We start from the raw sequence: 22,680 nt of genomic DNA, 5'->3' as shown, positions 1-22,680 counted from the left end.
CATACTATCGTATGCCTGATTCGTTCTTCTTTTGTTTGTCGTGCTGTTATGTGGTCTCTGGAGCGGAGTATGCGGAGCGCTCCGTGCCCTATTCTGCCGCGTAGGTAGTTGCGGCAGGCTGTTTGCGAGTCTGTAATGATTGTTAGAGACCGTTTAGACCGATATCCCTCCGCTGCCGCTAGAGGGACGGCCGCTTCTTCAGCCTCGACTATCGTACAGCCTTGTAGTGATGCGCTGGTGATCTCGCGTAGGTTCGAATCAATCACCGTTGCTACCGCGTTGCTGTTGCTCTGCCCAGCTGCTCTGGCGTATGTGGCTGCGTCCACGTATACCGTCGTTTCTTGGGGTGCTAGTGTCTTTTTAGGTATTCAGCCCTCGCTTCTCTGCGTGCTTTGTGTAGGTTGGGATCCATGTTCCGGGGTATGGGCGCTACTTTTAGTGTGTTGCGATACTCGTCCGGAATCGTTTCGGTCCTCTGTATCTCTTGAAGTTGATCGGCGCAGCCTAGTTTCTTCAGGAGCTCCCTGCCAGATGGGGTCTGCTGTAGTCTTCGTTGTTGGGAGACTAGTTGCGCCTCTTTCAATTCGTCGAAGGTGTTGTGTAGTCCTAAGGCTAGGAGCTTTTCGGTTGAGGTGTTGTGGGGCAGGTGGAGTGCGGTTTTGTAGGCTTTGCGTAGAATCGCGTCCGCCTGTTGTACCTCACTCTTGATGGGATTGTAGAATGGAAGGCTGTATGCCACTCGGCTGACGACCAAACTTCTGACCAGCTTGAGTGTGTCCTCCTCTCGCATGCCATGGCGTCTGTGTGAGATGCGCGTGATCATGCGGGCCACTTGTAGGGTGGATGCCTTGAGTAGGGCGAGGGTGTGGGTGCAGCGTTGGTTTGACTGTATCCACATCCCCAGGATTCTGATGAGCGTCTTTTCCGGTATCGGCTTCCCCTCGAGGTAGACGTTGAGCTTTAACTCGTCGCTGGTGGGGACTGTGCGGTTTTGCTTTCCTCTCCAAACTCTCAGGAGCTCGGACTTCTCAGTGGAGCAGGCTAGCCCTCTTGCTCTGACGTAGTCCTCTACGCAGGTGGCTGCCTCTTGTAACTTCTCTTCTTTCTGTCTGAGCGAGAATGTGTTAACCCAGATGGTGATGTCGTCGGCATACATGGCGTGGTGTATGCCGTCGATTTCTTTTAACTCTTTTGCCAAGCCAATCACTGCTATGTTGAAAAGCGTGGGGGAGATGACCGACCCTTGAGGCGTCCCTTTGTTTGGAGTAAGGAACTTCTCTGACCGGAGCCCTCCGAGGCCAATCGTTGCCGTTCTGTTTGAAAGGAAGGCTTTGACGTAACCGTAGACTCTCCTCCCGCAGTTCAGGTCGTTCATGCACGTGAGGATAGCTTCGTGGCTTACATTGTCAAAAGCCCCCCTTGATATCCAATGCCATTATTATATTCTCCCCGCTCCTGGGGACGTTCCCGAGTACTTCTTCTTTGATTTGAAGCAGTACGTCTTGGGTCGTTAATTTTGCTCTGAATCCAAACATGCTGTGGGGATAGAGTTCGTTGTCCTCCATGTACTGTTGTAGTCTCAGCGTCACCACTCGTTCGTACAGTTTTCCCAGGCACGATGTGAGCGAGATCGCTCTGAGGTTCTCAATTTGCAGTTTCTTGCCTGGTTTAGGAATCATCACTATCTCCGCATGCTTCCACTCCTCGGGAACGGTCTCAGCTTCCCAGTGTTTGTTGAGAAAGTCGGTCAATTCTGCGACTAACTCTTCACTGAGGTTGCGGATGAGTGCGTTATTTATCTTGTCTGCACCCGCGGCCGTGTTTCTGGTTGTGTTTTGAATCGCTGCGTAGACCTCTTCTCGCGTGATGGGTCTGTCCAGGTTAAAGTTTTCTCTTCCTCGGTAGCGCTCTGCGTAAGCTGCTGGGTTTGTGCCCCGAAGCATTTAACGCGTACCTTCTCCAGGAGTTCCGAGTCTGGTCCCTCGAACTGGTGGATGAACCGGTAGATGGTTTTGTTGTTTTCTGCCTTGGTCTTGGTCGGATCTATGAGAGCCTTGAGGATATGCCATGTTCTCGCTGTGTTCAAAGTTCCGTTGAGGGAGTCGCTGAATTGCTGCCAATTTTGCCTTGCCAATTGCGCCGCGTACTCCTCTGCTTTCGCTGTGACTTCTGCGATCTTTATCTTTAGCTTCCTGTTGTATTTTTGTTTCTTCCACCTCTTGGTGAGCCCGCGTCTTGCTTCCCACAGCTTGAGCAGTCTGGCGTCTACCTCGGGCGTCTGCGTCGTTCGCGCGATTTCTTTGGTGTACTTGCGCTGTTTTTCAATGAGCATTTTCCCCCACTCTTCTATCGATTGGATCCCGTTCTCGGCGAGATTCCTATCGCATGCCTCTCGAAAAGCGCTCCAGTCCGTAATTCTTGCCGATCCCAGCTGACGCCTCAGTCTGTCCGAAGTTACTTGCGTCTTGAGTATGTAGTGGTCACTACCTAGGTTCTCTAACAGGTTCTCCCACACTGCTTGTTCCGCTCCTCGTATGAACGTGAGGTCGGGGCAGGTGTCGGTACTAACGCTGTTTCCGATTCTGGTTGGAGTGTCTGGGTCTGTGAGGAGGCTGCAGTCGGTGTTCTCTGCTGCCTCCGCTAGCGTTTTGCCTTTTGGGTTTGCTGTTTGGTATGCCCAGCTTTTGTCCATGGCGTTAGTCTCCTAGGATGATTAGCGTGCTGTCTTTCGCTAGTTTGCGTGCCCCATGGAAAAGCTCGTAGAATTTTGCCTTCCTCTGTTTCGGGGGGCTGTATGCATTTACAATAAATATACTGCCCCTCTTTCTTTTCTTCTTGGGTATAATTTCTACAATCACGTGCTCTACGTCGGTGTCGGCTATCCTGTCTTGGCTTATGGCGATGAGTGCCTTGCTGACTAGGGTTGCCGTTCTTCCTTTCTCTCGAGTCTCGTGACACGTGCATCCGGCGAGTGTTGGTGTCGTGCCCGTCTCTTGAAGCGATATGATGTCAGGCGGTGTTTGTTGCGTGTGAATGTATTGTTGGAGGAGGCCCTGCTTCTTACGGTAGCCTCTGCAGTTCCATTGCCATATATCTAAGGTTTCTTGCTTGCTTAAAGTTGTACTGGCCATGTTTAAGCCTCGGTGTTGTTTGCGGATGTGTCGGCGAGGGATGCCAGCGCGGGGCGGTGGTAGGCATCTCTCTAATGTTCTCGGTAAACTTCTGCTTGCGGATGCTGCTCCGGAGCACTGTGACTTGCAATTGCACTTACTGCATTTGTTGCTGCTGTTGCTGCATCATCTGCTGCATCATTTGCTGAATCTCTGCTTTAAACGTGGCGAAATTCTCGGTGCCTGCTTGCCATGGGGCTTGGGTTAGTACGCTCTGTGGGTGCGGAGGGCTGTTCGACCTAAGGTCTCGCACTGCCTTCGTTAGCTGTGCTATTTGGCATTCTAGCTCTTTCTGCCTAGCGTGTGAAAGCTCTAATTCGCGTCTCAGCGCTATTTTCTCTGCGTCCTCCTGTCTAGGCTGTTCGCGGTTGCTGTTTGTGTTGTTCTTTTCGTTAGCTACCCCACCCGAGTGCGGAGCAAACCAAGGGTTTTCGGCTCCCCAGCTCACCTTGAGGCCGCCGCTCTTTCGGGTAGGCTCGTTCTTCGTCGTCTTCTTCTGCTGCTGCTGCTGCTGCAGCTGGCTCCCTCCCTTAATGGCCAGGGGCGGCAGGGGCGGGAAGGACCGTGAACGGCTCCGTGAATGGCTCCGCGACGCCCGGGATCTCGAACGGCTCCGCGAAGTCTCCCCCTCCGAGCTGAACCATCTCGGCTTCTTGCCGCGGTCGTCCCTGCTCCGACGTCTGCTCTCGCGTCCACCGCCGTTGTTGCCACCGTTGGCCTTGCCTCGCAGGTCCCTGGCTTTCTTTAGTCGGTCTTGGCACTCCCGCGATCCGGTAGCGTGGTTGCCTCCGCAGATCAGGCATCTCGGGGTACACTGGTGATGCTTTGGCGGGTTCTGCATCCCGCACTGTTTGCAAGCCTGGGCGTCCGGTGTTGGGCACACGTCGGAGCGGTGACCTTGTTGGCAGCAAACGTAGCAGATTTGTCTTGTGGGCCGGTACGGGTAGCACTTGTACTCGGCTCCGCAGTAGATGACGTGTTTCGGTGTGATGGGTCCGTCAAAGGTGATGACGGCCGTCTTGGTCTTGCCTAGTCTTCGGGCGCTGTGAATGGTGACACCCTGTGTGCGCGTCCACAAGTCCGTTTTCAGTTCCTCCGGTGTCGCTCCGGGGTCCACTCTGTGTATCACGCCACGCCGGGTGTTTTCCGGTGCGGCCACGTAAGCGTTCACGTCATATGAGCGTCCCTCGATAGTGAGGCTAGTGATGCGCCTCGCGAGCTGGGCGGCCTCCTCGTTCAGTGTGCTAACGATTATTATGTTGGACCCTGTGCGGAGTCTCGTGATTAGGTCTCTTCCCTCGAACTTGTTGCTGCATGCCGCGGCTACGGCCCGGGCCACTTGAAATTGCTGGGAAAATAGAAATCAACTTCCGCTGCCCCTGCGATAGCATGACGACAAAGATAAAAATCACGTCTCGCGCGCCTCCGTTGCGGCGGAACCGAAACCGCGTTTCCGCTGAGAGCGAGAATACCTCGCGACCGGCTGTTATAAACAAGCTAAGAGCAGCGCCAATCAAGATAGAAATGAACTTTCACCGCATCTGCAAGAGAGTGCCGACAAAGAGAAAAATGCCGTTTCGCGCGCCTCCATTGCGATCACGCGGCAAAACCGAAACCGTAAAAGGGGTGTTGCTGCAGTCTGCGCGACGACGCGCTGAAGCTAGCAGTCAGTTATGTTTATCTCCCCACGAAGGTAGCACAAATTTCAAACGCTTCTTGTAAGTCCTAAGAGGTGGCAGCACCTCCCAGTGCGCGTGCATCGTCATTATGGCGCGAAATTTCAAACAGAGGGTCGAAACCGTACCCGTACGGCGAAGACCTTGCGGGACAGAAAACCGCCGCCGTACATGTAAGGCAAAAGCGTCAAAGGGTTAGGGTCGGCAATGTAGAGTAAATGCCTCTTCTCTAAAAAATAATCCATGACTGTCCCTTCTTTGTGTCTGAGGAGCTATTGCGTCATCCCATCTGTCAACCGGATTTCACTCAAAAGCAGAAAGAACACTATCTTTCCACTTGTGCCATGAATCACGGCATTCACTTGCGATTCGCAAGTCGCACTATTTTCTGGCATTGCCAGATAAAAAACGACGCATGTTACACACTTTGTCGTTCAATGACGTCCAGTGGCTTTGCGCAAATGCGAATTTTTGAGTGCAATTCCCCATTTTTGTAATTATATTGTTTGTGAACTTACTCGTGCACCACGCTGCTAAGATCTTGTTTAAGATCGCAGTATTTATAATTAAAAAATGTATATTCATAAAATCTGAGCCACAAGTTGGCGGCATTGAACGCCCCATCGAAACTATCGGGCTTGAACTCTTCTTGATGTGGTTTCTGCATAGAGTTACTATACTGACTCTAGAAGACAAGCTACCCATAGGGCCCATGCATTAAAATCGGGAACCGCAAGAGCGCCGCCATGTTGCTACGCGCAGAGGTTGCCAGCTCCTGAGACGCTTGCTAGACTTGGTGACAGTAGTCAGTTTTAATCCGGCAACAGTAGCAGCGTAGCAGCATGGCGTCTCGCTTGTAGTGTTGTGTTGTGTGCGTGCAGCCGTGTGTTTGGGCTTTATAAGTCGGTTCTTTATTCTATGTTGCGGGATGGTGTGGGTGTGGTCCATGTGGGCCGTACAGCTGGCAGTTATGCAACCGAGGGATGATCCTGTTCAAGTTTCCGGCGGTATGCGGTTTTCAGCGGTCACGCCTGTTGCAGGAGTGTCACTCGACGACGTTACGAGCTCGAAGCTGTGGTCAGATTCCTCGTTGGCGTTCCCTAATTCTCTTCGCACGGGCGCGGTATGTTGCAAAAGCCGCTTTCGCGATCTATCGTCGTGACGATAGATCGGGTTTTTTATTATTGTGAGTAAGGATCCAGCTGTAGGGCACATGTAACCGACAAACGGAAGTCTCAGGAGAGCACCTGAGATGATAGTAGAGCAGGCGGCGCAGGAACCCCAGAGCACCCGAGGGACAGTAGGGGGATCAAAGCTCGAAGCAGAACGGTACGTAGGTTGGGGCCGCCGAGGCAGGTATGTGGCAGGGAGTGTTCGCACGGGCAGCTCCCCTGGCACGCGCAGCCGTGCCTCGCAAGGTCGAGATACATTAAAGGCACCTGCGCCCATGATCTTTCTTTTGCCTCGGCGCAGTGAGCACCATTAACGAGAATAATGTGGAGGGCATCCGGTGCAGTCGCGAATGCATCATGACAAATGAAGCTCGCGTCGCCTGGCGTCTGTAGTAATATCAGAGTTGGTTGTATGAACTTTATGCATAATACGCTTTATTACGGTACCTTAACGGAATGGGTCTAGAGGATGGTGTTGGTACATTTTTTCGTACCGCCCTAATCCTATACCCCCACTACAAACACACACATACCCCCTTTTTTATGTATATATACAATTCCTTGCCATGATGGATCATAGCCTCCTTTATTTTTGAAAAATAGAGGAGGCTATGGACCGATTGACTAGTTCAAGTTGTCAACTTGTCAGTAACTGTCGTAGGAATCACTGTAATAAACAATTCCACGATCGGATTGTTTACTTTCATTTTTTGTTGTAACACTGAGGACTACATAGAACTTTATTTTGTATATGTGAGAGAAGTAAGTGGATATCACGAGCTTAAGCCAATGTGCGATACACAGACAAAGCAGCTGCTACAACATGAACTGCATTGAGGGCCACACAACACATACGTAATTAAAGGTGCAAAATATAGGGGGAAGCTTCAAAATACACTCTGCAGCACTGCAAAGTATAACATATATTGTATGTGTACAATAAATGTTCAAAAATAGAATGCATCAATGTCCCATCTGCCTTCAAGTTTATTATGAAGTTCAAGTTTACTGAAGTTTGTTATGAGCATATGTACAACAGGAATCTACTGATACACCCGCAGTCAAGGTGGCTGTTCGAGGTGTGCTGGCTGCCTCAGTGTAAGAAAAAGAAATTGGGTGAATGTCGACACCAGTGCCACTGCTTCTTGCCTCTGACCTGCCCGTGCCTCCGCGGCATCTTTGTGCACAAGTCTGCTGGTGTGGCGAGGCATAGGACCCATCCGAGAGAAAGAGTATCGTTTACATGGAGAAGTGGCTGGTCACATTGCCTGTCGCTTTCCCTCAAATGTTTCCTTGGTGACTAGGGTGACACACCCGCAGTCAAGGTGGCTGTTCGAGGTGTGCTGGCTGCCTAAACGAAAGAAAAAGAAAGAAATTAGATGAATGTCTAATTGCTTCTTGCCTCTTATCTGCATTTGCCTCCACGGCCTCTTGGCTTGGGGGGTCTGTATGAGGGAGCTGGTGTGGCTAGGCGTAGGCATTGCCTAAGCAAAAAGAAAAGGCCATTCAAATGGGGAATTATGGAAATAAATGCAGTTGTTATGTCTGCTGCTTGTTATCCTGGTGAGGCCCTTCCCGCGGAACGTACATCCGCAGCATAACGAGGGTAGACGTAAAGCCCGTGCACGAGCCAGGCTATCCAGGCCCAGGCTATCCAGAGGGCCCAGGAAAGAGCGGAGCGTCACGGCGTTCTGTCCTTTACGTGGGCGCGGCCAGCGGCTACAATGGCCTCCCGTTAGGAGGTCCTGACAGTAGCTCCTCAGGATTAAATAAAGTTCGTTGTCTGTCTGTCTGTCTGTCTGTTATGTCTGCTTCTTGCACTCTTTTTGCCTAAAAGTTTTCAAACATAGTGTCCAGTACACACCAGCACTTTGACTGCTTCTGCTTTTTACCTGCAGGTGTTGCTGCGAGATCCTTAGTATGGCTGCGTGCAGCATTGTAACACTTGGTGGAGGCATTTGAAGTGGTAGCCAAAAATTTAAAGAATCATCCTTGTCTGCATGAATGCTTTCAATTTCTAAATGCAGTGGTAACTATTAGTGCAAGGCCCCCACATCTATGCGGCAAGTGCCATAGCTCGAAACTGAATTTTTCCTTCAGTGTTTCAGAAGGCGTCTGATATGCCCACATTAGATGTGATGTGTTTGTTTTTATTTATCCCAGTGTGGAGAGAGCATCATTAAATTGTTTTTTTTTTATTTTTGCGTGTCTTGTTTTTTGGTTTATTTCTGAATTTATCAACCAGCAGTCTCATGATGCTAAAGTGACTTATGTAATGAGAATCAGCTTTTGTTTTGCAGAAAAACAACGCATTTCCTGACCCATTGTTTGACATCCCCTCACTCGCATAATTTTGCAGAGTATTCTACCTATATTGACTTGCTTGACCTCCACTAAAGAGTCTTGCATTTTCTAATACGACTCTTTCCCTAAAATCATTCGGCACTTCTCATAATTTCTGTACCTTGGGCTTCTGATACTCTGCATTCACCATTTTTGCTTGTTTCTGACTAGAAATGTCTTCTTTAATTTAGAGCTTAAATTTTACCTTTGGAACACACGGAAGGGCTTGCCATTGCATATCTGCCTAAAAGGGAAACATGTTTCATTAAACATTTGCGAAATCCAATTGAAGATTGATGAATGCAGCTTGCAGTGTGATATGACTGAATGAGCCATAATAGTAACTCATCTCACTTGGTAAATTAAAGCACATATTAGTGTGATGTACAAGATATGTTACACTAACGTGGTGGGTTTTCTTGCTTACACAACAAAATAATCGGTGCACCAGAAAAAAATTATTTTTGCATGCCTCTTGTACACACTGATTTAAGGAAAATGAGTTGGAGCTGTCCACATGATCTACTTATTTTACGTGCGAGTATGATCAACAAAAATGTGTCCCAGCTGCTTAGTGGTATTTGAGATTATGTCAGTATTGCATATGTGCCTGTTGTCTAAAATAATTGAATTTTGAAAATGCTCGCAGGGATCTGATGTGCATATCTGAAATTTATGGATACATGTAAAAGATTCAGCATCAAGGGCAAGTGAACGGTCTCACAGGCCCGGAGTCGATCATGCAAATAGATTCGCTGCACAAATTTGTGACCAAGAAAGATATTCCACATGAGATGGCATGCAAGGAAGCGTTGAAAATATTGCACAGCTAATAAAACGCCTACGCTATTAATATGTGGGTTTATGCACTCGTTATGCAAAATGGAGGTGAGGCGTGCAGACAGGACACACGAATAGAGTATTTACAAGCAAACAACACGAGCGCCGCCCACTTCTCTATTCTTGTGTCTTGTCTGCACGCCTCACCTCTGTTTTGCATAATGAATCCTTACCAACTAGCTCAGCTTTCTGTCGTTCTAAGTCTCGATGCACTCGATTTCGTCCACAATAGGCACTCGCCTCTTGATTACTTCGTGGCACAGAAATACTCGGCATCATGGCTGTTTTTCTGCTGTGGCCTTTGTAGAAGCATGATTGTTCGAAGTGCAACAATTAAACAGATTATTTGAGTTGCTTGTGGCTTCGCCAGTACAATTCCGGTGCGCTGGTCCGCCTGTCCAGCAATTTCCTACTGAAGGGAAACCAGCAAATAAAAACACCGCTCCGCATGTAGAAAAATGCTCTACTGTGACGCTTCTCAAACGATTGTGATGCACCACAAGAGCTGCCTACTCGCGTGATATTCTCAACAAGGAGATACATTCGTTCACTTACATGTGAAGGTATATGCCAGAGCACTTCGGGGCTTCGGTGGCACATAAGGCACGAGTGTGCCATAGCGTCCGATGTCGACGCGCGATCGCATGTCAAACCTAAACTGTACGAAACTACTACGTATCCAAAAAAACAGATTCAAAACCGAAATTCGCGTCATCCTTTATTGCATGAATGCGTAAATCGTGATTTACATAAGTCACGGACTTAGTGATCGCTTTCTGTAAACTTAATATTAACGCACCACCTTCATAAAACCATCAGGTATGCGTATTTAGATGACAAAGCATAAGGTGACCTGTACTTGTTTTCAGGTTTTTCAATAGTAATTGCGCTGGCCACATTGACCAGTAGCAACAGGGCGGCGCCCTAGAGGTTCCCACTTTTCCGGCCCAGCTTTTCCTCTAGAGTTGTCCTACTAACTCTATGGGTTTCTGTGCTCTTAGTGAGTCACTAGGCTGTTTTAGCAGAGCGTTTTTGACGGTCCGCTCCGCTCAGCGGGCTAGCGGAAGCGCAAGTGCGCATGCGCGACCCGTTCAGCAGTGAGCAGGCGAGCGGACGGGAGCCCCCTGTCTGCTAGAAAGCTTTCTCAGCGGAGCGCGGTGAGCGCGTCAAGCGGGTCTAGCGAAGCAAAATGGCTGCCCCCAGTGCTGATGGCCCGTCCACGAGGTCGTTTGATTTGTAAAGCGCAAACCTAGAGTACACTTTAGGAGACACGAAGATGTTCTATTCGGGAGGTTCTGGCCATGAACCCGTTTCAGAACCATGCCATGTGTGCACGTTTGTTTATGCGGAGCACGTTTTAGGTGTACTGAAAGAGCAAAAAACCTTGTCTTGGCTACAACACAGCGTAACGGCTTTGTTAATGTAAGGATTATATATATATATAAGAAATGAAAATGCAATGTATTGCGTGAAATGCCTTCAGACACTTCAGCAATTCCACATATATTATTTTATTGCGGCAATTCTTACAACTTGAATATTATGTTCATAGCGGTTTTACCTTCTGCGGCAAGGTGGCGCGTCAGGCAAGCACATGCCTTTCGGACGCAGCCGGGCGCTCCACTAAAACCGATTCTTCGTCCGCCGCTCCGCTAACTGTGAGCGGGAACGCGAGAGGGGACCGGACCGTCAAAAACGTCCTGCTAAAACACTCTATTAACTGCTTCAAAAATCAGTCGCTGTTGCTCTTACTGCGTGGTCTGGTGCTGAGACAGCGCTTGCAACAAGGCGTTATTTGTGTGCTCAGTCTCGTTCATGGAATCTATCCTTGAATATCCCGGAAACAAAACCTCAAATTCAGACATAGAAGCACCGATTCTTACCAAACCTTTCTCAACGAGGGCCGCTTCGTTCAGTTGACTCTTCTCAGTGATGATGCGAAGCAGTTCCGATGAAGTCGCTGATTTCTGAAGAAGCACTGGATCTTCGCCATCAAGCTGCTAGGTCTTCACGTTCGTCCGCCCATCTGTTTTTCTTGCCAACGTCGCTTCAAGCCACATGGTCGGCTGCGAGAAATATAAAGTACGAGTTAAAATACACTAATTTATTTACAGGTATCCCTCTTGATCACTTCTTTCTCTTCCTCCTCCCCTCCTGTTCTTGTCTCTTCTGTCTTCTTCTTCGTCGCCGGAACATCACACCTGCTTGTTGAGCTGTTATTGGTATCTGTGCGACATTTCCAGTTGGCGGGTTTTCAGTGAAAGCAAACATGCTCTAAAACTATATTTAGTTTTGACTAACTGCGAATCTAAAAGACCAACCTACACTTCTGGCAATGCGCTGAATAAATCTTGTGTGTGGAACGCAATGCTACAAAGCCAATAATAGAGCAAGAAATCTTGGAAAAGGAGTTTCCAGCATGCGAAAAAAAAAAAACAGCCAGTGTGATCGCTCTCACTCATAGCGCTGCCACTAATGTCATTCCTTGCGCGATGCAACAACCATATCGCCACTGTGTAATTTCTATTCGCTCATTGGAGTAAATCAATCAGGAACAGAGAAAGCGCTAGAAAAACGCAACGCAGAAACTCCTGTGGAAGTTGTTTAATAATAATAATATTTGGGGTTTTACATGCCAAAACAACTTTCTGATTATGAGGCACGCCGTAGTGGAGGACTCCGGAAATTTTGACCACCTGGGGTTCTGTAACGTGCGCCTAAATCTAAGCACACGGGTGTTTTCGCATTTCGCCCCCATCGAAATGCGGCCGCCGTGGCCGGGATTCGATCCCGCGACCTCGTGTTCAGCAGCCCAACACCATAGCCACTGAGCAACCACGGCGGGTGGAAGTTGTTTAAGGATGTGTAAGTATTGTACCATTTCCTCATCTCCACGCAGGGCGGTGACATTATCAAGGTTATGAAACTTGATACTATCGGTATAATCGACAGCGCTGCGGCTTCACGAACTGCTGAAGACGGCGGCGCAAGGTCAATTGATAAGGCAAGCAAACTACTCCAAGTGGAGACGCTGGAGGTGCTGATGACGATCTGATTATTATAAGCTGGTATGCCTCTTTACGGCCTTATCCATGAGCGTTGAACCGTTATGCGCCGCATGAAGAATATCTTGCATGGGATCTGTGATGCAGGCAGTGGTAGCGACAATGATAGTGGTGTGAAAACTGAACTGCCCAGATCAAATGCCTCCGACCACCATCGTTAGACTACAATATTTACACTTGATAGCATTTATAGGTGATCTGCAAAGGCAGGCATTGCACTCCAATACAGGCCGTGAAAGCGCTAGCTGTCATTATGGAATATTACGAAAAAGACTGGCGCTTGCCGCAGGCGCCAGTCGTTTGAAGGAGCGCCTTTGGTATGGTTGAACCATCCGTAGGATTGTAGCCGATAGTTGTAAGAGCATTTGGCTGCTGTGCTGGAGGACAGGGGTTCTATCCAACCACCGGTGACCAATATATTTACAGCAGTCCTCGCTGACTTCACCCATTGTTTCGAATTATAACGCTGAACACTGGGGATATGTGGAGTGTACGCGCTCGCGTCAGAGTGTGCATGCAATCACACGTCTCTAAGGGTTACGTTGTACAGAAACGACTCTTTGATGATTGAGACTGTGGAAGGTTTGCGGCTCGTGTATGTGCTCGCAGCTCTCGAGCTGCTGCAATGATCAATATCTAGGTATGTTGTCTAATACATGAAGATATTGCGATGCTACATTGCGGCTTAGTTTTGACTTAAACCCAAGCCGTATGAGCAAACGTTTTCTAAAATTGCCAACTATATATGGGGCCGCCATATTATCGTTCCAGATAGCTCACATATATCCGACACCAGTCACACGGCGAACGACAGTTGCTGATTTGCAAGGCGGGCCCGTGACTGTCATGTCGCAAAAACTTGTAAAAAACGGACAGAGGATATAACACTTATTTCCACTTTCACTGTAACTTTGCTCCACATAGATTCGAAATATGCGTCGTACCGGCAAGGTTATTGTTTTCTTTTGAGTCATGCAATGCTTCAGAATTGTCAGCATCACGGATAAATTACTGTTAAGGCATGCAAAAGATGGGCTAACACCAACCGCAAGCGCAATCGCAAGCACCTCGGACGAGGAAGCAGCCGGGATGATCAGGAAGATCAACTGCTTTAACTTTGATGGGCAAAATTACGACGTGAACGCCTACGTGGCGCTACCGGAAGACATCAAAAGAGCCGTTATTCACGGGTTACCCCCGGGAATTGCGGCGGACCTACTCGAATCCAAATTGCGCCTACGCACCCAAGGAGTGGAGATCTTGAGTGCCAGAATGCTGGGCAAGTCAGAGACTCCACTCGTCACCTTCGACGGCCCTTTCATCCCCAAATACGCCATTTTTGGGGCATGCGAGTACAAGACCCACCCCTACAGACCAACGAGACAAGTATGCTTCGTATGCGGCAAGCAAGGACACCACTCGGACGGGCGCCCAACGCCGGGAACGAGGATCTGCCGCCAGTGCGGAGCAACTAGCCCCCCAGAGGGGCGCCAATGCCAACTGAAGTGCCTGGTATGCGGAGGAGCCACCTAACCGAAACCAGGGACTGACAGCAGCGCCTCAAGGACACCAAGGAGCTCCGCGGCCGCCAACACCCGCATCACCAGCAGCAACAACGCCGAGGCCAGAGCAGCAGCCGCCGACCCAGATGGCTAAGCTCGGAGGGCGATCGAGCCAGCCGGAGCCGCTCGAGGAGCCGAGCCAGGAGCCGAGCCAGGAGCCAGTCGAGGAGCCAGGCGAGAGACCCAGCCAGGTACAGCTCCTTCCCACCACTGCAGCCTCCGCCCACGAGGGGGCAGCAGCAACAGAATGGACAACAACAACAGAATAAGAAGACCCAAGACAACGCTAAGGTGAGCTGGGGACCACCCAAAACACCACCTCCGGACTCGGGGAAAGATAATAATAATGGAGAGGAACTGAAATATTTTAGAAAGGAACACGAAGCATATCGCAAACGCATAGAACAGCTAGAAAGACGGTTGGAGGAGCTAATTAAAGCCCTACAGGATCAAAGGACCGGTAGTCCCCCTAGACCGCAGACTCCACAACAACAACAACCACAGCGAACAGAATCTTTCGAAGACCAAAGGAGAAAATTGATAATGCTTACACAAGAGAAAGTAAATGCAATAGAACACAAAATGGCAAATAGATCAGGAGATCTGAAACTAACGCAAACAACAAATCTCACAACAAACTAAAGACAAATTCAACCTAAGAAGACAGGGCCTCGAAAACTACAACGCGTCTAACACCGAGGACTAATCATGGCCAGACACGAGACATTAGAAATTTGGCAATTTGGAAATGGAATTGCAGGGGCTATCGCACAAAACAAGGGCATCTCCTACAATACATAAACACACAACTCAAACCACCAGATATCATAGCAATACAGGAGAAAGGGAAAACCACACCAATGCGATAAGGCTACACGTGCTATGAAAAAGAACGCACAGCAATACTAATCAGTAAATCCCTCACTGCCATAGCACACGACAGCATAGTAGTCACCGAGTAGCCACCCTCAGTGGTGCCCTGGAATAGGGGCTTCGACCCTGCGCAGATGGGGAAGAAGACCCTGAAGACGGCCAAACACATCTGCCACCGCTAATTTCTAAACAATTAGAGCAAATAAGGTTTTTCCTCCGCCTCCTTTTCTCTATTAGGCTTACAAACAGCAAAAATAAATATGTGTCCTGCGGTGTCAGAACCATGTTTACTGCTGTTGTCGGCGCCGCCGCCTTCGCTCCGTTCGAATGTAGTGCTGGTGCTGCTGCAGAGTCGTGCAGAATAATATTATAATATTATGCTTGGCAGCGCAACCTTCCAGATACATTATATGTGCTACCTTCACTCGGGGAACTTCCCGTGGGAGGGGATCGCCATTGTCATCATCAGTACTGCTGTTATTACAGTCATCATCGACATCAGCGATCACGCTCCTTAGTCAAGGCGAAGTTTGTGCAACAATGCATATGCTGCAAGAATGTTGGCTGCAAGGTGCGGTTGTAGGGGAGGGTGCAGTAGTACTGAACGTAGCGGAAGAGGCTCTTCAGAAGCCCAATGCACCGGTCCACTACGGACTGCATGACAGCGTGTGCAGTGTTGTACCTGCCTTCTGCAATGCGCGTGAATTGATAGCGTGGCATCGGAGTCGGGAGTCATAGTTCCAGGGCTAGCCGCTGTCACTTGCATGATAAGAAAAAAATAGTATTGCGTTATCTGCAGAAGGTTGAGTGAGTAGAGCATGGGTCATGTAACATACGCCTGCTACGGAAAGGCTGTAATGAAGGGATGTACAGGATGAGCACCTGACGCAGCTGTGATTAGCGCACATAAGAGTGGTTGCTAAATAGTAAAACCCCTATTTTTAGCATTCAGAAAAGTGTCTGTTTGGGCGAATTGTGTGATCTGCATTCCTGAATGAATATCGGTGTTAAAACAACGTCATAAGACACCTGCACTGTACTTAAAACTGTATCTACATATTAAGCACAAGTAAATGTACAAGCTCCCCTTAATCCAAAATTAACAAAGATGCCTCCAACGTATTGAAATGGTGCTGGAATAATGGACTTGGCATTAATGCTATGAAGTGTAAGTTTATGATCTTTTCTTCGCACAATAGGCACATTTCTAGTAAGGCATATGTTCACACTGGTAGTCACATAATATTTGTTCGGGGCAATACTTCTGTCCGGGTGAAGAAATTGGATAGGCATGTGACAATTACTACGCATATAAACTCAGTAATGAAGGAATTTGTATACGGCATTATAAATTTCCTAAAGACTAGGTCATGCTTTCATTTTAAAAGCTGCTATTGCTTTATTAGGCATTTATTTATAGTCTTTAATTACTGTGTCTCTACGTGGAGTAAACCCTGTGCTGCACATTCAAAAGGAGGCTAGACGCATCATAAATTTTAACACTCGCACAGATAATATACCCCTGTTGCTTCCTGTTCACAATATACTACCACCGCATAACTTAAGCAAATTTTCCCCCAGGTTTTATTTTACAAATTCGTCATGGAAAGCTTCTAATAGCCATTATTACCCTGATCAGTTCCCCATGTCGTTTTTAGCAGTTTCGTTTCACTGAAGAACGTTTTGTTGCCTAAATCAAGAACTAATTATGGAAAATTTACCGCTAATTTTGCCTCAACGTCGCGATGGAATATCTGACCCATTAAGCTTAAAGAACATTCTGCCATCACTACATATAAATTCGAGTTGGGGATGTTCTTGCAAGGAGTATCAAGTAAACTTTGTATTTTTAATTTTTTTAAATTTCAAAGTACCTTTCAGGACCCCAGAGGAGCATTCAGTAATGTGGGGCGTCGCTGAACAAATGACAAGAGAAACCAGATATGCGAGCGCTAAAAATATGAGAGCCAAAAATGTTTTTAATGATCAGGTACTTGCAAAATAGTGTTACAAACAAAAACGCTAAATCAATACAAAGAGTTGTCGGGAAAGGAGTGAAAATAAGAGTTCACTAAAAAAAGAGTTCAATATAAAAATAAGAGTTCAATATAAAAAGCGGCGCATTCCTTGCGTAAAATAACGCACATAGCACGAACACATAAAACAAACAAAATCAGGACAACAACAACAACGACAATAAGAAGACATGGCGCATATGTGATACGTATTTCATGAGATGGTATATGTCCAGATGAATATATCTGTTAAGTTGAAAATTGCGAGTTTAGTATTATGAATTTATGATTGCTCATTTGCGCGACAGTGCTGTTAGAAAGCGAATTCCATAAACGAATCGCCCGTGGTAGAGCAGAGAAATTAAATGCGTAAGTGCTGCCATAAATGCGTGTGAGGCTCAAGTCATTATAAAGTCGTCGTAATGTGGAAGAGGCGCATTCCAATGGCAAGTTTCATGGCTTCATTTGGTGAACATATCTATGGAGAAAGGGCAGGGATGCTATGTCATGTCGACTACTCGGTGATTGAAGGGAGAGGCCGAATTTCCGTTGTGCAATTCTAGACTCGCAGCTGCAATTTCGGGGAATGAATCGACCGGCTCGGTTTTGGATGGCTTCTAACATGCAGATAAGGTATTCATGGTAGGGAGACCATATATGGGACGCGAACTCAAGCTGGGGCCGTACAAATGATAGGAATGCTAAATTACGGCTGTTAGACGGGCGGTTACGCAAGTAGCGACGAATATACCCAAGTCGGAAGCGTTTGCGCATATGCTTGTGATGTGAAATGCCCAGTAAAGGCTTGGTATGAGGTTTATGCCTAGCTCGCACAGCATCAGCCACAATTTGCTATCACGGGCAGACTACACAAAACTAATGACACGAGCATTTCATGGAAGGCGTAGCAGCCCTTGCGGCACATGAACACTCTCTTCTGTTCGTGCATCGGTGCGATGATGGCGAAAGGCTGCCGTCCACGCATCCGATGACGCCAGGGCTGGTGCCACGTCGAAGGAACGCTACTTTAAAGGCTGCCTTGTCCTGAGGCGTCCTCGGGAAGTGGACCCACTTGTTGCGGGTACTTGCGTGGATGATGGACTCCGCCAAGCGTCACACACACTTGGTCGCCACCGGCTGGGTCACCCCAAACGTCTCCTTGCCCCCTGCCGTCCCTCGGGAACTGACCGTGGCGAAGAAATGCAACGAGCACAACTCTTGGCACTCTACCAACATCGCTGTTGCTCTCACGCCTCCGAGTTCCTCCGCCAGGTCGTCGCAAAGCCACCACACACTCTCTTCAGGCGAAATTTCCGCGCAACAGGTCGTCTTTCACGTCAAACGCAACCTCGGGCTCCCTCCTCCCGTGGCCGAGCTGACGAACCGCCGCTGGCAACGCCATCAAGAGGGAAGACATTTTGTATTCCTAATGGAGCGGGGTAGTCGCCAGTTATGCCAGGATATTGCCGGGTTTGTGCGGCGTAATTAAGCATAATTAGAGCGTAACCATCATTTAGACGTGTCGGTTTTTGAGGGTTCCTGACGTCGCTTGAGACAGGCCAAATGCGCACGGCCTGAAAAATGTGGGCCAATCACGGAGTGGTAGCGGCGGATTCGGAATGAAATCGCTTTGGAGCAGCTTTACAATATAACGGCCTAATTAGACCTTGGCTGACCTTGAAGGTCAGATTTACAGCATTTTTTCGCTTGGTACGTGCTGCACTACAGCTCCCGCTTTAAAAGATTTGTTGTCCAAAGGAAACCGTGCAATATGACAGTAGAATGAAAGCTGACTGTCGGGCCGCGATTCGCGCGTAACCACCAAGCGGCAACATCAAGATTTAAATGAAATAAATAAGAGAAAAAAACGGGTGCTTTTCTAAGGCGCGAATACGTGCCATATGTAACTATAAAAACAGTTTGCGCGGTCTGAACACATGTACCAGGGAACGTAGTAGTGCGAATCACCCTTCTAAAAAGTAGCATCAGAGAGTGGCGCCCTCTCGCGATTGACGTCACGGCCAGAACGCCACTCGGTCAGGCTCGGATGGATGTTATGAGCGTCTCCTTTGGAACGGGGCAGTGGGTTGCGCCACCAAGCTCGCTGGGCTGCCGCGCGCGCGCCCGTTTCTTTCGTGCATGCTTGGGGGTATGGGTGGTTGGAGCCGCTATTATTGAACCATATGTCAACTTCTTTCTGTTACCATTCCTGAACCAGATTTATTTCTTAAAAAGGGCGAGAGTTGAGAAAGTTTGCTGCCGGGATATCGGAAGCTATGTTTCACTGGTTTTGCAATGCATAATCGCCGCGTCTGTCCAAAAAATTAGCGTAAAAAGAATGTCAGCAAATTCAACAATTTAAAATGCGAAGCATTGCATGATGGTTTGCTAAAGGCTGAACATTACCTTAGTACTTGGCTATGAGGGACATTGTATTTTACACAGAAGAAATGTCTTGGTATTTGGTGTCAAAATGTGTCCGTGTTAGAAAGACATTACCCAGCGAAGCTCTCGTCATGATTGTTATTACTCTGATGAGTTGTTCTTCTCAAATATGGCCACTTTATAATGCGTAAAAGAAATATTTAGGCGTGCATTACGTGCGAAAAAATTTCTGCTATGTCACCGCTCGCTGAAGCAGGCCCAAATAAAACGAATTGCTCATGGCTACGAACACGATGGTGCGTCATGTATATTATGTATATGCTTCACTAATACGATAACAACAATCACCTTAAAGAAATATTTCGTGATTAAGATCGAGAGCCAATCAATAACTAGCCATGAAACGTTTCATAGTGGCCTTCAGTAGCCTTTATTGACAATATGGCACACTCCTCCACCAACCATAGTTACCAACTGTCGTTGTGGCGAGGCATGCATTGTTCGGAAAGCCCATCTGTTCACTACAACTTCGAATTCAAAGCATGAATAAGTTTTTTGACAGTTCAATTACAATGCCTAAGAATACTTGAGATGCTATAGCGCACCTTAGGCTGCCTACGTAAGGAAAACTCAAACATCTTAAGCCACACCATGCCTCGATCCAGCGTTGTTGAATTATACAAACGGAGAACTACTCGCATCGTCGGTACATAAAAGAGAACTTCGCAAACCTTCATAAGGAAGACACCTCAAGCCTTACAATTTCACCTCGTTTTTGACCCTCCAGCTTGGAGTTATATCTTCAATACGTGCCATACTACTAAAGAATGAAGCCTCGGCATTTTTTTTGGCTGAAGCCATACGGTCCAAACGGCATATTTTCACAGGAAGATTGTTTTCCGAACAGCCTGTGCATTTCTCCGCAAAGTTCGGAAATTTACATCTCGAAACTAGTGTCCAAACTAGTGTCGAAATTGTTGCGAGTGGAGTCGCCGCGCGATGTCCGCTGCTAGAATTTGTAAATTGTGATATGGGTCATACCATAATTAGCTAAAAGTTAATTGTGAATTCTCGTTGATTAGTCGATTTTGCATTTCAATTTTTTGTGCAAGTTCAATTTGTTTTGTTCAATTTTTTGCGCAAAAAAATTTTGAGTGTTCGCTGAAACACCCTGTATATTCCACGCGGACAAGAAATTGCCCTTCAAAGTCACGAAGGCATCCTTGAAACTAAAAGAAAATTTCTTTCTCCCACTCATAACCTCCTTTCGATTGTCCGATTCTCCATTTCCATGCTAAATAACATTAAATGGAAATTACTTTGTCTATGAGCCAGAGCGAACTGCTAGAGTGAAAACCACTTAAATTCTCTAGCAATAATCAGCCTAATTTAACGGAAGCAATACACGATTTGCAGGAAAGAGAGAAAGATACACCAAGGTTGTATATGGGGGATCATTGAATATGTTAATAAATACAATCAATAAAAATGATTTTGAACTCAACATGAAAACATTTGTGAAGCAAATAAGATCTAAGCAGACAAATATGACTCCAGTTCGAAAATATGGTTTTGTGCTTAATGTTGGGTAAATTTCGGTCAATATTTTCTGCGAGTACCTTTAGTTTTAATGTTCATACGGTAGACGCGTACAGCAGTTACGGATATGCGAAAAAGTTAAATACATGAAAAAGTAAACTACCGAAATACCTGGACAATTGATGGGATACTTACAATCTGAAGAAAGGATGCTACTCCATTTCTGATAACGGTATGCATTCCTCAGCCTCTAAAGCCTCAGATCATGGTAGATGTTCATTTCCACTGTGATGGGAGGTTAATCGTTGAAGACATCCACAGTAAAAACTTGTTTAAATGACGCCAAAATGCTTGCAACTGAAATTTTCTGAACTGAATAGGCGTTAATGGTGATTCAGCTGGCAGTTTCAAGGCGAAGTCCCAGGAATATAAAAGCGGCAACCTGTTAGGGTTTGTCATCACAACTGAATTGCGGAACGAAGACCCAGACGAACATCACCCACTTGCAAAATTGTTATAATAACTGTTGGCGTAATATCTCCCCTCGTGATGTTTTGACAGCCAGCTAACACAGCTTACGTCGAGGATTTCTCCAAGTGTTTTCGCCATCACAGGAGCTCAAAAGCACACCGCGCGCTTTGCCCACACTGTCACCCTTTGTGTGAACTTGTACATATGCCTAAATATTCGGCCACTCCTCGGAAGATGTTTGTTACCATGGCTCAAATTTATTGTGGCGATAGATGATCTGCCGACGAGCGAGTTGACCAGCGCACCCAATCGATTATCGTGGTTATTTATCAGTTCGCACAATGGAATACGTGGAATTTTCAGCCATGTCTCTAAAAATAACTTCACACACAGGCCGTATGTTGCTAGCAAAACATCGTTCGAGGGTTTTCTTGCCCCCTTAGCGACTGCAGCACTGCGTAAACTGATGCGGTTTCTCATCGCTGTGTTTACTGCAGTAATGTTCCGGAGGCAACTCGCACGTGACGAATTCTGTTCATCCTTCGCAATGCTGAGGTCTTCGCCTCTACACGTGTAGAGATTTTCATCGAGACATCGCTCGGGCGCCAATGCTCGAGGGCCTTATGGGCCGGCGTGAGAATTTTCGGCGGTGTGCTTTTTAATATGCCTGGTGAGATGAGGCTTCCGCGTGTAAGATTTAGAACAAATATTACAGGAAAAGGGCTTCTCACCCGTATGCAATGTGAGATGATCCTTGAGGGATTGCTTCCTTGCGAACCTTTGATCACACATTTTGCAGACAAAAGCTTTTTTACCTGCATGGTCAGCGAGGTGCTGCTTGAGGGAATCCTCCCTTGCGAACTTTCTGGCACATAATTCGCAGACAAAGGGTTTTTCCCCCGTATGGCATATGATATGTTGTTTGAGGCTATGATTCCTTGTGAAGCTTTTATGGCATATTTTGCAGACATAAGGTTTTTCACCCGTGTGCGTGCGGCAATGTACCCCCAAGTTGTGGCTACGGCTGAATGACTTGGGGCATTTATCACAAATGAAGGGCTTTTCGCCCGCGTGTTTCCTGCTGTGTCTCTCGAGTGCCGGCATTTCGGCAAAGTGTTTGTGGCATTCCTTGCAACCATAGAGCTTGATGCTAGTGTGCTTGAGATGACTGTCCTGTTTCGGTGCTCCACCGGAAGCAGTGTTGTTGGTTGCACTGTGCCGATTTCTTGATTTTCGTGGGCCAGCATTCCTACAAATAGACAGACGGAATATTGTAAATAGGCACAATAACTGCTGTTAGAGAAAGACAGCAAGAGTTGTTTTAGCCAAGAGCAGAAAGAACTACTTCGCCACAATGTGAGAATGAGTGAGAACACTTTCTTTATAACAGGAGTCATCTGAAAAAAGGATACTTCTCTAACTAAAAATATTTGGTGCGTTTGATGTCCCGAATAGGAGGATTACTCTGATAGCTGTAAGAAGTTGATTACGGGACAACAACCTTGTACGCTTTTATTTGTAAACCCTTGTAAACTGAGTTGTTCTTTCAGGAATCTCACCTATAGACAA

General features: G+C 47.3%; 2 protein-coding genes across 35 annotated transcripts in view; both read right to left on the bottom strand.

The window, feature by feature from the left end:
• Positions 1-11,335, bottom strand: part of LOC135915163 (probable pseudouridine-5'-phosphatase) — a 43,656-nt gene extending 32,321 nt beyond the window's left edge. The window contains exons 1-2 of one of the 2 annotated variants that reach the window (XM_065448202.2): positions 11,085-11,335; positions 3,619-4,549 (exon numbers count right to left, since the gene is read on the bottom strand). The gene's annotated coding sequence lies outside the window, so the exon portion shown is untranslated. The remainder of the gene's footprint in view (positions 1-3,618; positions 4,550-11,084) is intronic. The other variant, XM_065448201.2, reaches the window with a different exon arrangement.
• Positions 1-22,680, bottom strand: part of LOC135915154 (histone-lysine N-methyltransferase PRDM9-like) — a 473,262-nt gene that overhangs the window by 329,303 nt on the left and 121,279 nt on the right. The window lies entirely within an intron of this gene.

Source organism: Dermacentor albipictus, chromosome 8 (genome assembly GCF_038994185.2).
Source record: "Dermacentor albipictus isolate Rhodes 1998 colony chromosome 8, USDA_Dalb.pri_finalv2, whole genome shotgun sequence".
NCBI lineage: Eukaryota > Metazoa > Arthropoda > Arachnida > Ixodida > Ixodidae > Dermacentor > Dermacentor albipictus.
The sequence above is the reverse complement of the archived record's forward strand: the minus strand, read 5'-3'. Positions and strand labels throughout refer to the sequence as shown.